At 47.4% G+C, this 13,972-nt stretch overlaps 1 long non-coding RNA gene across 1 annotated transcript; it reads left to right on the top strand.

Moving 5' to 3' along the window:
• Positions 1-275: 275 nt before the first annotated feature.
• LOC116668605 lies at positions 276-13,075 on the top strand. The gene is made up of 3 exons (XR_004325813.1): positions 276-1,201; positions 12,541-12,636; positions 12,734-13,075. It is a non-coding gene; the product is annotated as an uncharacterized LOC116668605 (long non-coding RNA).
• Positions 13,076-13,972: the final 897 nt, after the last annotated feature.

The following is a 13,972-nucleotide window of genomic DNA, read 5'->3' as shown; positions in this document are numbered from 1 at the left end:
GGATATTCGCCAGAGTGTTAACAGTGGCACATTCTGGGCTGGAGTCATAGTTGATTTTCTTTTCTTTTAAACTGAAGTCGAGTCAGTTCACAATGTTGTGTCAGTTTCTGGTGCACAGCATCACGTTTCAGCCCTACGTGCACACACGTCTTCCTTTCCGTGTTCTTTTTCATTACAGGTCAGTACAAGCTTTTGCATCTAGTTCCCTGTGCTGTGCAGCAGGACCTTTTTGCTTGTTTATTTTGTATACAGTCGGGTTTATCTGCAAGTTGATTTTCACTTCATATTTGTACATTTCAGGCTTTTTTTCCGGCAATGAGCCTGAATTACTTGTTTGACAAGAGGAAAACAATAATGAAGAAAACAAACAATTTAGAAAACAGAACTCAAGCACTTGTACTTGGAGGGGAAGATTAAGTTCAGAGTGAAGCAGAAAGAATCTGTGTGTGTGTCTAACTCTCGCGGTTTTCTGTGACCACAGGTACCGAAGGAGCCAAAAGTGTGATGCAGCAGCCAAAAAACGTACCTGAATATCGTGCAAACGTAGGCTTTTCAAGATCAGGGGTGTTAACAGCCCCACTGTTCTCAGCTCAGGTCAGACCACACTTGACATACTGTTTTTAATTCCTTTGACAACAAGGACTCCCGCCTGGACTGACATATCCCAGGGGTACTGGAGAGGAGCATGTACATTTAGAAAGAGGTGGAATTTCAAGATTTTTGAGACCTTTTCCCACTCTCAAGATTCTATTGTTCTGCAATTGCATGTGTTGCTGTCAGACATTTAAAAAGTGAGAAAATAAATACGTATGTACGTATGTACATGTGTGACTGAATCCCCTTCCTGTACACCTGAAACTAACGTTGTAAATGGACCACACTTCAACAAAATTAAGAATTTTTTAAGAATCACGTTAAATACAAAGAAACTAAGCCTCAGAGAGCTTACATGACAAGCCCAAGGCCGTAAAATCCATTGACGGCAGAATTTTGCCCAGAAAGCTCTTCGCAGTGCTCGTGTTAAAGACAAACCGACGTGGGTTCAGGGGACAGTGACATGGACAACGAAGGCAGAGTCGACCGGCTCCACGTGACTCGTGGTGAAAGGACCAGAAAATGTCGCGAGGGTCAGAGTGCAGGATGCCGTCACCTAATCGAGGCGTCCCGGGAAGAGCCAGACCTCCTGTAGCGACCGGCTGAGGTGAGGCAGAACTGGAGGAGGCCTCTCTTTCTTGCCTCCAGAATGTAAGTACGGAAGTTCTGAGGCGAAGAGCTGTCTACAGGCCGCCCGTGGTGACGCGGCGGAAAGGGGAGGTGCTGAGACTTCCCACTGTCCCCGGGTCACCTCTGGCCGTCCGTGCTGGCAGAGGCCCAGGATCTGGCCCCGGGCCCGGCACCCAGTGGAGATGACACTGTCCTGCCCCGGCAGCTTGATGGGGCCTGTGACTTCTCCATGCACAAAATAACTCATTGTTTTTGCAAACTTGCTGAAGGTCGGTGGCGTGTCCTACGTCCAGTAGTCACGTGCCGCGGGGATTCTACAATTCAGAGTCCAGACAGGCTGCCCGGGCTGCTCTGAACTGCCTACTGCTCATGTGTGCAGAGTTATCTGCTGTCCAGTTGTGACGCGACTCAGGGGTTCCTGAAACTGCCCCACAGGCAGACTTCAGAGGAACTAGAAAAAGACAGCCACGTGTCATCTAAAGTCACAAGGCAGCTGATGGAGGGTTAAAGTAGAACCAGGACTGTGTTGGGAGCTTAGGTCAGTTAAATCTCACCTACCATTCCAGCAAGTTAATAGGCAATGGGTAAAACTGATTAATCAGGAATGAAGGACAAGAAATCCGTATTTTTATATGCGTGGAGGAAACTGCCAGAAGGAACTGCCAACCAAGTGAACAGAGGTTGCCCCTTCAGGAGTGGAGCTGGGTGGGGGTGCAGGAAGCAGGGTGTTCTTGCTTTCAACTTAAGTGCTCAGTATGATTTTATTTTTAAATATGAGCACACATGACTTTAGTAAAAACGCGTGCGCACACACACACAGGGCTCTGGCTCTGGTTCTGAGTGACGCTAAGTGATTTTCCAGCGTGGGGAGGGCCTGCAAAACAGTCTGCAGGTGGGGCACCAACGCAGAACGGACCCACTTCTGCCCGGAACTGGAGCGTTTGTCTGTGAGAGTCAGGACCCCTGCTGCCTGCAGTCTGCTCCGTCCCGCTTGTCACAGGGGAGACGTGCCGCTCCCCACGCCCCCGCTGACTCCGACGTTCACCCCATGCTTTCCTTGAGTTTACTGTTCTCCAGTTTCCTCATAAAAAAGTTATTGGAGCATTCAGAATATTAGAACATGCATTTCTCTGTTATAGAAAGATTCAACTGAACACGATTTCTTAAAAGGTTGTGTATTTTTTATTTGAAAATTCTCTGTCACTATGAAGGAACATCCCAAAGAGCTAGCAGGGGGGACGTTCGAGAAGCCATGGGAGACTGACCGGCCAGCAGCTCGTGTGAAAACCTCCTGCGCTGAGTGGCTGGCATCCTCCTCTGGATCTTGTTGGCCCTGAAAGACACAGTAAAAGAAACAGGTTCCTCTTAAATGCCACGAAACCTCCCGCCCCCCTTACCAGCACATCCATCCTCGGAACCATTTCTGGAGCTTCCTTTCTTTCGTACTGTGTGAGGCCCACGTTGACTTTTTGCTTTTCGACATCAGAGCCACGGCTTGTTGCCTGTTATTGCCAACCTGAGGGTACACCGGAGCAAAAGAACATGTTCTTCACGCCGAGCTCTCTGGAGGGCGGAGGGTCATCGTGCCTCAAGCTCCGGCATGTGCTTCGTCATGGGAGGGGCTCACTCGCACCATCCAGGGGAACCGGGCTCAGCTGGGAGGTTCCAGAACTGCGCCGTCTGGCAGCACTGCCCGTGCAGACGTTCAAGTCAGGAGAGCGGTTCCTGGCGTGGCTTCAAGGGGAGTGAGGTCTTTGTTGTGCTCCGATGGAAACTGGCAGCGTTCTCTGATAGGTGTTAGGGTTCTAAGGGAATGAGATAGTGACATTAATTTTGCAAAATGCTCAAATCCATTGGAGCAGCCCTGTTTGCTGCACAGCGAGTTCTGGACAAGGAAGGTGGCCTTGCTCCTCCATCGGCACCCTTGTGATTTTTTTTTTTTCCTTTTTTCTCCAGCTGGGTTTTTAGTTTTTGTTTTGGGTTTAATTTTAGGCGGTTGGAAAAGGTCAGACCCTGGGTGAATAATTTCAGAATGTTCAGTACCTTGGAAGCTCTAATACAGAGGGTGTCTTGGTGAAGTTCGTCAGCAGAATTCCACTGTTTCCACAGACGGAGGCATGTTCAGCTGAGCGCCGGGGAGCTCACTGTCACCCATCTAAATAAAGAAATCCTAAAGAGCACTTGAGTTTGCTTTTCTGTCTTTTTCCAACAGGAGTCCTGCCCTAGGACTCATGAAGGAAGATACAGGCTGTATGACAACATTCTGGAGTTTAATCTGTAGAATTCCAAAATATTACTGTTAGTAATTTCCACAGGCCTTTGAAGGCTCCACCTAGGTTGGATTTCGCGCCAAGATAACACAACCTTTTTTTCTCCCCTAAGGGAATTCAGTGTTTCTTCCTGGATCCACACTTTCTATGTTACTCTCTCACATCTGTGTCCAGCTCGGGCTACGCCTAACACATTGCTGCCACATTTCCAAAAAGAACTCGGTGTGTCTGGAACACGGATGTAGCTGCGTTCCGCGTGCCGTCTGTGGGCGGCCGGTGCCTGGAGCAGGGCGCTCCCGCCCTCATCAGCCCGCAGGGACCCGCAGCTCCTGCCCCTCTGCCCAGACCCCCAGGCGTCTTGTACTAACCTGCCCTAGAAGGAGCCGTGTGGGAGCTGGGGGTGTGGCGACCGGCAGCTCGGCTGGGGTGGCGTGTCCTTGCTGTTTGCTAGGAGACCGCAGAGGTCCGGTGCCCCCTGCACACGCTGCGCAAACGGCGGCCAGGCAGCGTGAACGTCGCTGTTTCTCTGGCTCCTGAGCACTTCTGAGCACGGCCGTCCTTGAGGCTCGAGGTCTGACTCTGCACACTGGACGTTTTCCTGCGTTTGAGGCACGGATCCTCCGAACATTCGTGGTGGTAGTGGGTTACTTCTCCCAAGCCCAATGTGAGAGGTGTGTTAATAAGCTTTTTGAAAATTGTCTAGATTTTGTGTTTTCCCCCCTTTCCTTCCCATCTATCTTTTCTACCCTTTTAGGTCTCCCACGTTGTTGCTGTCGATCTTCTGCGGTTGTAGAAATGATCAAAGCTTGCTAGGATCGTTTGTGAGTGAGAATATAAAGGTTCTGATACAAGGAATTGTCTAAGAGTCTCCTGGGCTCTGTGGCACCCATTTTGGCTTCTTAGGGGTTCCCCATCCCTTTTATTTTGTGTATTTCCCCATTCCTGGCTGGATGCTAGATCAAAGGTTTGTAAATTATGTTCTAGGTTCCACAGGGGTGCTGAAAAGCCGCCACAGATGGGAACTAGAACCACCACCCCCCACCAGATTGTGAATCTACATGCAATTGGGTTTACAAAAAAGTTCATGCTGGACAGACAGTTTAAAAACCATGCTCTAGATGGATGAGGTTATCACACAGCCAGGTGACTCTCAGGTAAGTACGCAGATGAAGCCCACGAAGACCGAAGCAGCAGGCGTGCTGGACTCTTCCACTGACAGATGCGTTATCCGCTGGTACCAATACAGTCAGCGCAGGACCATCCAACCCACAGAACTCCGGGGACAAAGGAGGACAGGGGAGGACGAAGGGTCACGGAGTATTACTAGCTGATCTTTAAAAACCTGGGTTTGGCCAGTCTTCGGGGGTTCTGCTGAATGACTTCCACTTAATATTAAGCCCCTGTGAATTTCAAGGAAAATTTAATCCATATGTTTCTGATTCAATTACTCTTAACTCATTAAATGTTTTTTTTAAAAGCTATTTGAAATTTGAGAAGCCTTTTTACGAGCCTTAGTAATCCTTTGTTCTTTGAATTAGGAAGGAGGATTTTGCCAAGAGTTAATGGTACTTGAACCTCACTATGCTTAAGGGGATTCTAAACTTAGCAAAAGGGCCAGCGTCTGTCATAACCAATGACTCGAGGACTCGCAAAAGCTCTGCCACATGCTGCTCCTCCCACACGGCTGACGACGCGGGGCCGTTCCTCTCACGGGCACCGAGGACCTCCAAGGCGGCTGGAGGAGGTAACCCCGCCAGCGGAGGAGTCAGGCCCTCGCCCGGGTCGGGGGCGGCTGACCCAGTCAGAGTCGGACACTCTGAGGAGCCGAAGCCACCGCTCCTCTGCGTTTCTCACAGTCACAGGTCACAGTCTATAGGCAGTTTCAGTTAACCCCGGCCGCTGTCAGACAGCAGCTGAAGGGAGGGAATGAATGAGTGAAACGTTTGTAATTGACAGGATGCTAAACACTCAACTGTGCCGTCTGCGGAATTCCTCAGAACACGGCCTGGAAAGAAACGTGCGTCCGCCGAGAACCGGGGCTGCTGAAGGCTCACGTCCTCCTAAGAGAAGACGGGTTTATCTGAAGTAGCAATAGAGCTGGGGGCTGAGCTGCGGTGCTCCTGGCCTGAGATAGACACACACCGCCGGGGAGAGACGTTCCTCGGCTGGAGCGTGGGAAGGTTTTGTCTCTTAGCTTTGTGTCTGTTTCAGTAAGTTGAATCGTGAGAAAATAGTTCTAGGAAGAGAAAAGTCGTTAGGACACAGGGAAGCCATCACTTAGAACCGTGGGGGGACGAATACGAAGTGTGAAGACGCGAAGCTTTACAGCTCCCTCGGAGCCAGAGACAAAAGGGCGCGTTTGGATCTAAGACGCCAAACAGCTCCCGAGGAGCAGAAAAGCCGGGGGGGCAGGTGACAGCAGCGATGGCCACGCACCGTCTCGGGGCGGGTCGGCTCTGACAGCGCACTGCGTAAGCACGCGGGCGGCCCTGAGCAGGCCACCAGCTGGCGGGCACGAGGCTCCGCGACACAGAACAGAGTCACACCGTGCGTCCCCCTGGATCAGGGGCAGGACATGCGTCTGCAGGCTCCCGCTCCGCGTCCTTGCCGCTGCTCTGGGAAGGCTCCTGGTGGACGCAGCGCTGGGCCGTCACGCAGCCACCCAGGTTCCTAAGGGAAGCGACACGGGGCAGCTCCAGAGATCGGGGCTTCCAGAACTCAGAACTAAGCTTGAAACGTGTGATCTCTCGGTTCCGTTCGCTTCCAGATAAACACACAGGCTCCAGTGCGCTGGCGATGTTTATTTTACTGTATTTGTCTGGTAATTGTGGAGGAAGGTCAAGGATTGCTTTTGAATGAAGGTCACGAGCGTTGGCACAACACAGCATCTACTGAGAGCCATGTGTTTTCCAATAACATTTCCTAGACAAATTAACTGTGATTACGGGTGAGGGTGTGAAACGTTCTGCTTCAGTTTCCCAAGACTTCACACCCCCCTGGAGTAAACTCATCATCTGAAAATCCCCTCAGTGCCTCTACAGTCGCATTTTGGTGAAAGTGTTGGCAATGAGAATTCACGGGAGGACACAGTCACCTGCCTGATGAGTTTGACCTGTAGGAGCCCACTCAGTCTCTTATCTCCAAACCCTGAAATAATGGGAAAAAATTAGCCCTGGAGATCTTTTTAAATTAATAAAAATATCTACTCACCCAGTGAGGCATTTACAGAGGCAGAAATTATTTTTAAAGAGAAAAGTAAAAGATACCTGGCACATATTTGAAACTTTTTGTCGGCACTGTAATTTATATGTGCTGTGAAATCATTTTTAAAAGGTCTGCCAGAAATCGTCCTTCTTTTAACCCTTTTGCGGTCCCAGCCTGTGAAGGAGACACAGGGCAGAGGCCCCACAGAGCCACCTGAACTTGGACGTCCACCCAGGAGAGTGATGTGGCAAAGGTCTGTCTGGCCAAAGCAGCAGACTCGAAAAGCTTCCCAAAACAAACAAAAGTTATATATATTTTTTCCAAAACAAAAAAAGAGTATGTAATTTTTCACGTCAGTGCAGACAATCTGCTTAATAAAATGTTGAGTTTTGTTATTTTCTTTGCTTTCTCCCCCAGTGCAGGAGCTGTGCTGAAGTATGTGAGGCATGCGAGGTATTGGAAAAATAAGCCTGCGTGAAGAGGAGGCACAGACAGTTTCTGTGTTGAACGATTTCCCTCTTTCTTCTCCTTTTCATTGTGTTTTAAAGAATTCTTTTTTTTTTAATTTGTGGTTGCTGCCCTTTGCTGGCCGACACCAGCTCCGGGCCCTGGGGGGCCAGGCCTTTCGGAGGTCAGAGGACTGGCGTGGGAGGGGGTCCTCAGCCCCTGCTGGTCTGGAGAGCAGGCCAGGGCCCGCCACTCAGCTGGGAGGCTCTATCAGAAGTCCCCAGGAGGGGACGCACGGATGCACACAGCTGAGGGTGCAGGAGTGACCAGTAAAGTTCCCAGACTTTCGTCAGCCAAGTGTTTACGTGTCAAAGCTACGCTGTCCAGGAGGGTAGGCAGGAGCCATTTTATGTGACCATTAAAATTAAGTGAAACGGGGAGGGTAGAGCTCAGAGGTAGAGCACACGCTTAGCAGGCCCGAGGTCTTGGGTTCAATCCCCAGCACCTCCACTTAAAAATAAATAAGTAAACAGACCTAATTACCACAGCCCCCCAAATTAAATGAAATAAAACGGTCAGTTTCTCAGTCACACTAGCCACAGTTCAAGTGCTCGGTGCCCACGTGGGTTAGCGATTCCCGTCGTCGGGGTACCGAATGCCTCCATCACTGCAGAGCGTTCACTGGTCGTTGCCTTTAGAGACACCCCCTTGAAGGTGACCATGGGCCGCTGCTTCTCCCACGGGCTCGCCCCCAGAGTGAACCCTGAGTTCCATTAAGAAATGGTTCTTGTGTGTGAAGAATGTCTCCTATTTTTTATTTACATTTGGAGGAGAGTTTAGATCTTTTTTCCAAGGTGATGGTGAGGTGAGAAGCCATTCAGTTCGTTTGTGGTAATCTGCTTCCGCGCTGGAATTGGTTTGACCTTTGCAATGGCGTCACGGTGAGGTCGACCGTGGTGGAGGGTCCGTGTCTCCACGGGACACCTGCTCTGTGCGCGGTGTGGTCTGCCTCCTGCATCGGGCCGTCACTCTCTGCACTTCCTCCTGAGAAAAAGGAGCTCAACAATGTTTTCACGGCAGGCTGTCAACCAAAAGCTAACAACACTTCATATTCAATCAAAAATGTTCATTTAGCTTTGTCTTGAGAAAGTTTGCATCGTGGCCTACAAGTTACCCCGAAACACCGAGTGAATCAAAACTTCTGAGCAAAGGGAAGCACTTCCGCTCGGGCCGACCGTCCACCTGGTCTTCGGTGGGGAGCAGGGAGGCAGGGAAGATTCACGCCCCATTCAGAATGGCTCCTGTGGGGAGCAAACGGCCGTGAGAAGAGGTGTCTTCTGCACGGACAAGAAGAGCTGCGTGTGGGAACACCAGGGCTGGAATGTCTTCAAACGATTTCATTTCACTGTACGCGAAGCCCCTTACACAACTAGCGACAAAGCGGAATGACACGGCGGCTAAGAGGCCTGGCTTTGGACAGGGACACACAGGTAAGATCAGGGCCCACCTGTCCCCAAAAGCAGGGTACACAGGCCGGTGACAGTTTGTTCCTGCCCTACAGATGCTGAGTAACACTTGAATGTACCTCATTTTGTCAGAGGACTGGAAGGGGTGAGGGTCCGTTAACCCTCAGTACAGAGCCTGGCTTACGCCTGTGCTCAGAAGCTGTGATGAAAACAATAATTATTATCACTCTAACTATTAAAAGTAGCAAAATTCAATGACACCGCAGGATGAAGTCCATAAGCTGGATTCCAAGTTGGCCGTGCACATGTGTGACGCTCAGGACCACAGGGACAGAGCCCCGGGACTCAGGTGGTGAGTTTCGTGAACAAAACCACGTGGAGAGACCGTGTCCTAGCTGATCTCTGGGCTTGTGCGGCTTTTGCCTTTTAAACAATTGACGATAAATTCATGCAAAAGACAGAGGCAGACAGGAAAGCTGGTTTGGCCACCCCCGCCCCCAAATCCACCCACACTCCAGTCTGGTGACAGAATGAGTACGATTTGCAGCCTCCAAACAGCTCCTGGGGTCACCTGGCCTTCCGTGTCTCTCTGGGAAAGGATGCTTCCCTCGGGAGCCAGGAGCTTCTGTGTTCAGTGTGGACTCTCTGGCACACTCACAGGTGTCACCTTCATCTCCACGGTGGCCTTCGGTTCTCCTGGGACTCGTCACTCCGACTTTCAGGCCTGAAAACGGCACCGATAAAACATGGCGAGTAAGTGAGAAAGCAAAATGCATTTGTATTTTACAAGAAAGTGCAGCTGTATTTTTAGAAACAAGCACAGTAGAAAACCCGAGGTGGGGGGGGATCTTCAAGAGGGTTATGCTCCCTGTTCCCGTTACCAGAACAACTCTGATGAAACGTCCCGTGATCTTTCTTTGTTGGAAGAGATGACATTCGTCACAGAGAGTCGTCAGGCAAGATGACTTCGGCCTAACACAGAGTTTGAGGATGAAGATACAATGTTCTGCTATCAAATGGGGCTGACTTATGAGAACACAGGTCAATTACCCTATCAGGAATCACATAGATGGACAAAATCATACTTTTTAATTTCTGTATGTAAATAGGAAATACAGAACTGAAAAAACAAAACCAGCATTTTATAGAGAACTGAGAAAGAAATCAGATTATAATTGCAGGATGATCTTTTAATGTTATTTTATGTAAATCTTTCTGGGATATGGACTTCAGCCAAGGTCCCCAAATGAGTTTCAGCTAGCTGGCAATCTCTAGTAACTGCAGAACGTTAATTATGCCAGAGCTCAGCTTTCTGCTAAATGAAGCTGCCTTCATGTTAGAAGCAGGTGGATGCTAAAGCTGCTTTCTTTCTTCCTCTCTCTCCCTGTGAACGTGCTGTAGCTCATGCAGACTGATGTTTGTACAGAGAAACATAGCTTAAAAAGTTCCCAGTTAGAGAGTGACATTTACTTTGGGTCCCAGGTGAGCTCGGGGACGCTGTCTTCTCTCAGGGGCTTGTTCGCCTGGGATCAGGGCTCAGTGTGGTCAGAGGGGTGAGGGGGCGGCAGCCGGCGAGGTCTGAACAGCTGTGCAGGCTAACCGAGAGGCACCGTGCTTTCCTTTTGATCATATGGAAGCAATATTAAATCTACACTCTTTTTCAGACTGAAGTCTAGTTGATTTACAATGTTGTGTTAGTTTCTGGTGTTCAGCATAGTGGTTCAGTCATACATACATATATATCCTCTTCATTATAGGTTATTACAAGCTACTGATTAAAGTTCCCTGTGCTGTACAGCAGGACCTTGTTGTTTATCTATTTTATATACAGTAGTTTGTATCTACTAATCCCAAACTCCTAATTTATCCCTCTCCCTCTTTCCCCTTTGGTACCATAAGTTTGTTTTCTATGTCTGTGAATCTGCTTCTGTTTCGTAAGTAAGTTCACTTGCATCATTTTTTAGATTCAACATATGTGATATCATATGGTAGTTGTCTTTTTGTCTCACTTACTTCAATTAGCATCATAATCTCTAGGCCCATCCATGTTGCTGCAAATGACATTATTTCATTCTTTTTTAAGGTTGAGTAGTATTCCATTGTTCATATATATACCACACTTCTTTATCCAGTTATCTGTAGATGGACATTTAGGTGCTTCCATGTCTTGGCTGTTGTAAATAATGCTGCTATGAACACTGGGGTTGCATGGATCTTTTCAAATTAGAGTTTTCTCTGGATATATGCCCAAGAGGGGGTAAACTGACACTCTTAAGAAAACAATAAAGCAGTATTGAGAAATTTTATTTATATATTTAAATTTGTGAAAAATGAGAGGAAGAATTAAATTAAATTTCCTGTACTGGTACAAGGAGATAACTTATTTTCAGCCCCTTAAGGATCATTCATTACTATTTAGAAGAACTGTAATTGTTATATTTTTGCTTTGAATAAAATTAAAGCACTTTAAACCTCTTCATCTGACTTTAGAATCTTCCCAGAGTGAGGGCAGTGGTTTAGAACCCTTCACTGCACGAGTCATATAAATCCCACTTATAACATCCCTTTAGCACGTGATCCCCTCCCTAAAACCAAACCCACACCCCTTTCCACTTAACCAAACAGCAAAAGCTGCACTGGTGCCCACGTGGCGCCTGCTGGTTCCCTTGTCATTGGAAGAAAAGAAAAGCGAAAACCGAAGCCTGTTCTGTCTTGTGCTGCGGGTGTGAAGAACTATGATTGTCTCCATGCAAGGGATCTCTAATGACACCAAAGCAGGACTGAAAAAGAAAAAACGATAACCTGGACTTCAGCAAGATGAAAATGGTTTGCTCTGTGGACGGCCTTATTCAGAGGATGGGAAGAGAAACTACAGGATGGAGCCAACAGGGGATTTGCACGTTGAATATAGAAATATCTCTTGAAACTCAACATTAGAAAAGAAACCATACATTTTTCCAAAGAAGACTCCCGACGGCCAACAGGCACATGAAAAGATGCTCAGTATCACTAATTATCAGAGAAATGCAAATCAAAGCTACACGGAGGTGTGACCTCACACTGGTCAGAATGCCCATCATTTAAAAGTTTACAAATAATAAAAGCTGGACAGGGTGTGGAGGAAAGAGAACCCTCCTACACTGTTGGTGGGAACATAGTTTGGTGCAGCCATTATGGAGGACAGTATGGAGATTCCTTAAGAAACTAAAAACAGACTTACCGTATGATCCAGCAATCCCATTCCTGGGCATATATCCAGAGAAAACTCTAATCCTAAAAGACACCTGCACCTCAGTGTTCACAACAGCAATATTTACAACAGCCAAGACATGGAACAACCTAAATGTCCATCGACAGTGACTGGATAAAGAAGCTGTGGTGCATTTATACAATGGAATACTACTCAGCCATAAAAAAGAATAAAATAATGCATTTGCAGCAACATGGATGGACCTGGAGATTCTCATATTAAGTGAAGTAAGTCAGACAGACAAAGACATATATCATATGATATCACTTAATATTCATTGTGTCTACTGGTTACCATCTTATGTTTTGGAATATAAAAATACAGTTACATTTTTAATATTTTTTCTTCAAAGTACTCCCAGTTTAGTGGCAAAGACTGAAAAATAAGCAAATGCATGAAAATATCAACTGAACCTTGTTATGAATCCAACACTTCTGTAAATGCTTGCAGAGATTTAAAGACAGTGTCTTTAACTGATGAAAATGTATGATTAAATGGAGGTGGATGGTCTTTAACTAACAAAATGAATTAATACCCTTGACAATTATGTACAACAACCAAAGTAATATGTATAAACATTTTTTGAAAAGTAAACTGGAATTTAATCTTTAATTTTGAGAAATCAGCTGATAGAAAGTGTAATGATTATGGAGAACTAGCAATTTCTCTTTTCACCTAGGACTTCTAATAGAACACAGCAGAGGTTGCGCGAACCACGTATGCGCCATCTTAGCGACGAACTCCCCACATTTCAGCTTTTTCACACTAGGTCCAGGTAACTTCTGTCTGGAATTTTCTTCTCTGCTTTATTTTAAATATTATGTGCTGACTTTGTTCTGGTTACTCTGTGCTCATCCTTTTCTGGTCTTCAGTCCCTTTTTGCTAAACAGGATGGCCCAGAGGAGGACCAGGCCCTCACTCCTTCCGCCCCACGTGCTTGGACTGAAGTGTGTCACCTCCTGGCTCCCCACTGGAGCTGAAGTGACAGCGGAGGAAGTAATGATTTCTTGTTCTGACTCATGATTTAGTGATTACAGATTAGGACAATACTACTTTCCATTTGCCGTGCACTTGCGACTTCATTTTCACACATGAAATCATCTGACGGTCTCAACAGTCTTTTGAGGTGGGTATGACTGCTCAGTTCAGAGGAGACTTTAGGGGTCAAGGAGCCTGTGCAAAGCCCAGCCAGCCAGTGCAGGAGGGGCCAGGCCCCATCAACTCAGCCAAATTAGGGACTTCCCATCCACTTAGCACATTTTGTTCTGTTATCTTAAATTCTGGAGTCGTTTTTTTTATTGTTAGTTGGTCTTAAACATGCCACAGCCATAGTGTCCAGCTTAGATCCAGGAGTGGACAGGAGGAATTTTCTGTCGCCTCCAAGTCTTTTGGGGAACCTGTCACCCTGGGAAGGTCACGAGTCTTTCCTAAGCCTTTTTCAGCAATAACTCTATAATGTTAGGTTTTACATGGACCACCACCCCACTCCTTCTTATCTATAAATTCTTCCTCCCCAAACACAGGAACTAAAAACCAGGTCAACCTGCTAATCTCACAACCAGCTGTCAAATCTCTGAATCGGGCCACTTCAATGGTGTTCTTAAGGAACCCTCTTTTTGAGGCAAATGTTTCAAAATTTCACTCTCATCTCAGTTGTCTCCACAGTCCTAGTGCCTTCGTCCTAGTCTGGTGTCTCTGAACTTGAGGTTGAATTGACCTCGCTCTGATTGTGTGCCCTAGCCCTTGTTTACCTCATAAGCCTATGCCCCGTCCCATCTACACTACTGCCTTTTTCCTTGTAAATACTCTCAATTTTTAATAATAATTGCGTGCAGTCCTGAGGCTGTGCCGTTTGGCTTGTGACCCACACCTGGGAAGTGCTTCCTCCCAGGCCGCCAGCGTCAGCTCCGTCTCGTCTCTGAGGACACAGTCCCTGCCTGTGGGTGCCCCTCCCATCGTGGGGGTCATGCTAACAGTCTTCAAATCCCAGACATTCAAACCAGTGGTACTCCTGTTCTAGGACAGAATCCAAATAAAGAAATTAATACCTTGAGGTTATATCATATGAATACGTTTCAGGAGGGGAGAAAAGTGACCTTTGTCGGCACTGT

Source organism: Camelus ferus, chromosome 14 (genome assembly GCF_009834535.1).
Source record: "Camelus ferus isolate YT-003-E chromosome 14, BCGSAC_Cfer_1.0, whole genome shotgun sequence".
NCBI classification, from domain to species: Eukaryota; Metazoa; Chordata; class Mammalia; order Artiodactyla; family Camelidae; genus Camelus; species Camelus ferus.
This window is presented reverse-complemented; position numbering and strand designations above follow the sequence as displayed.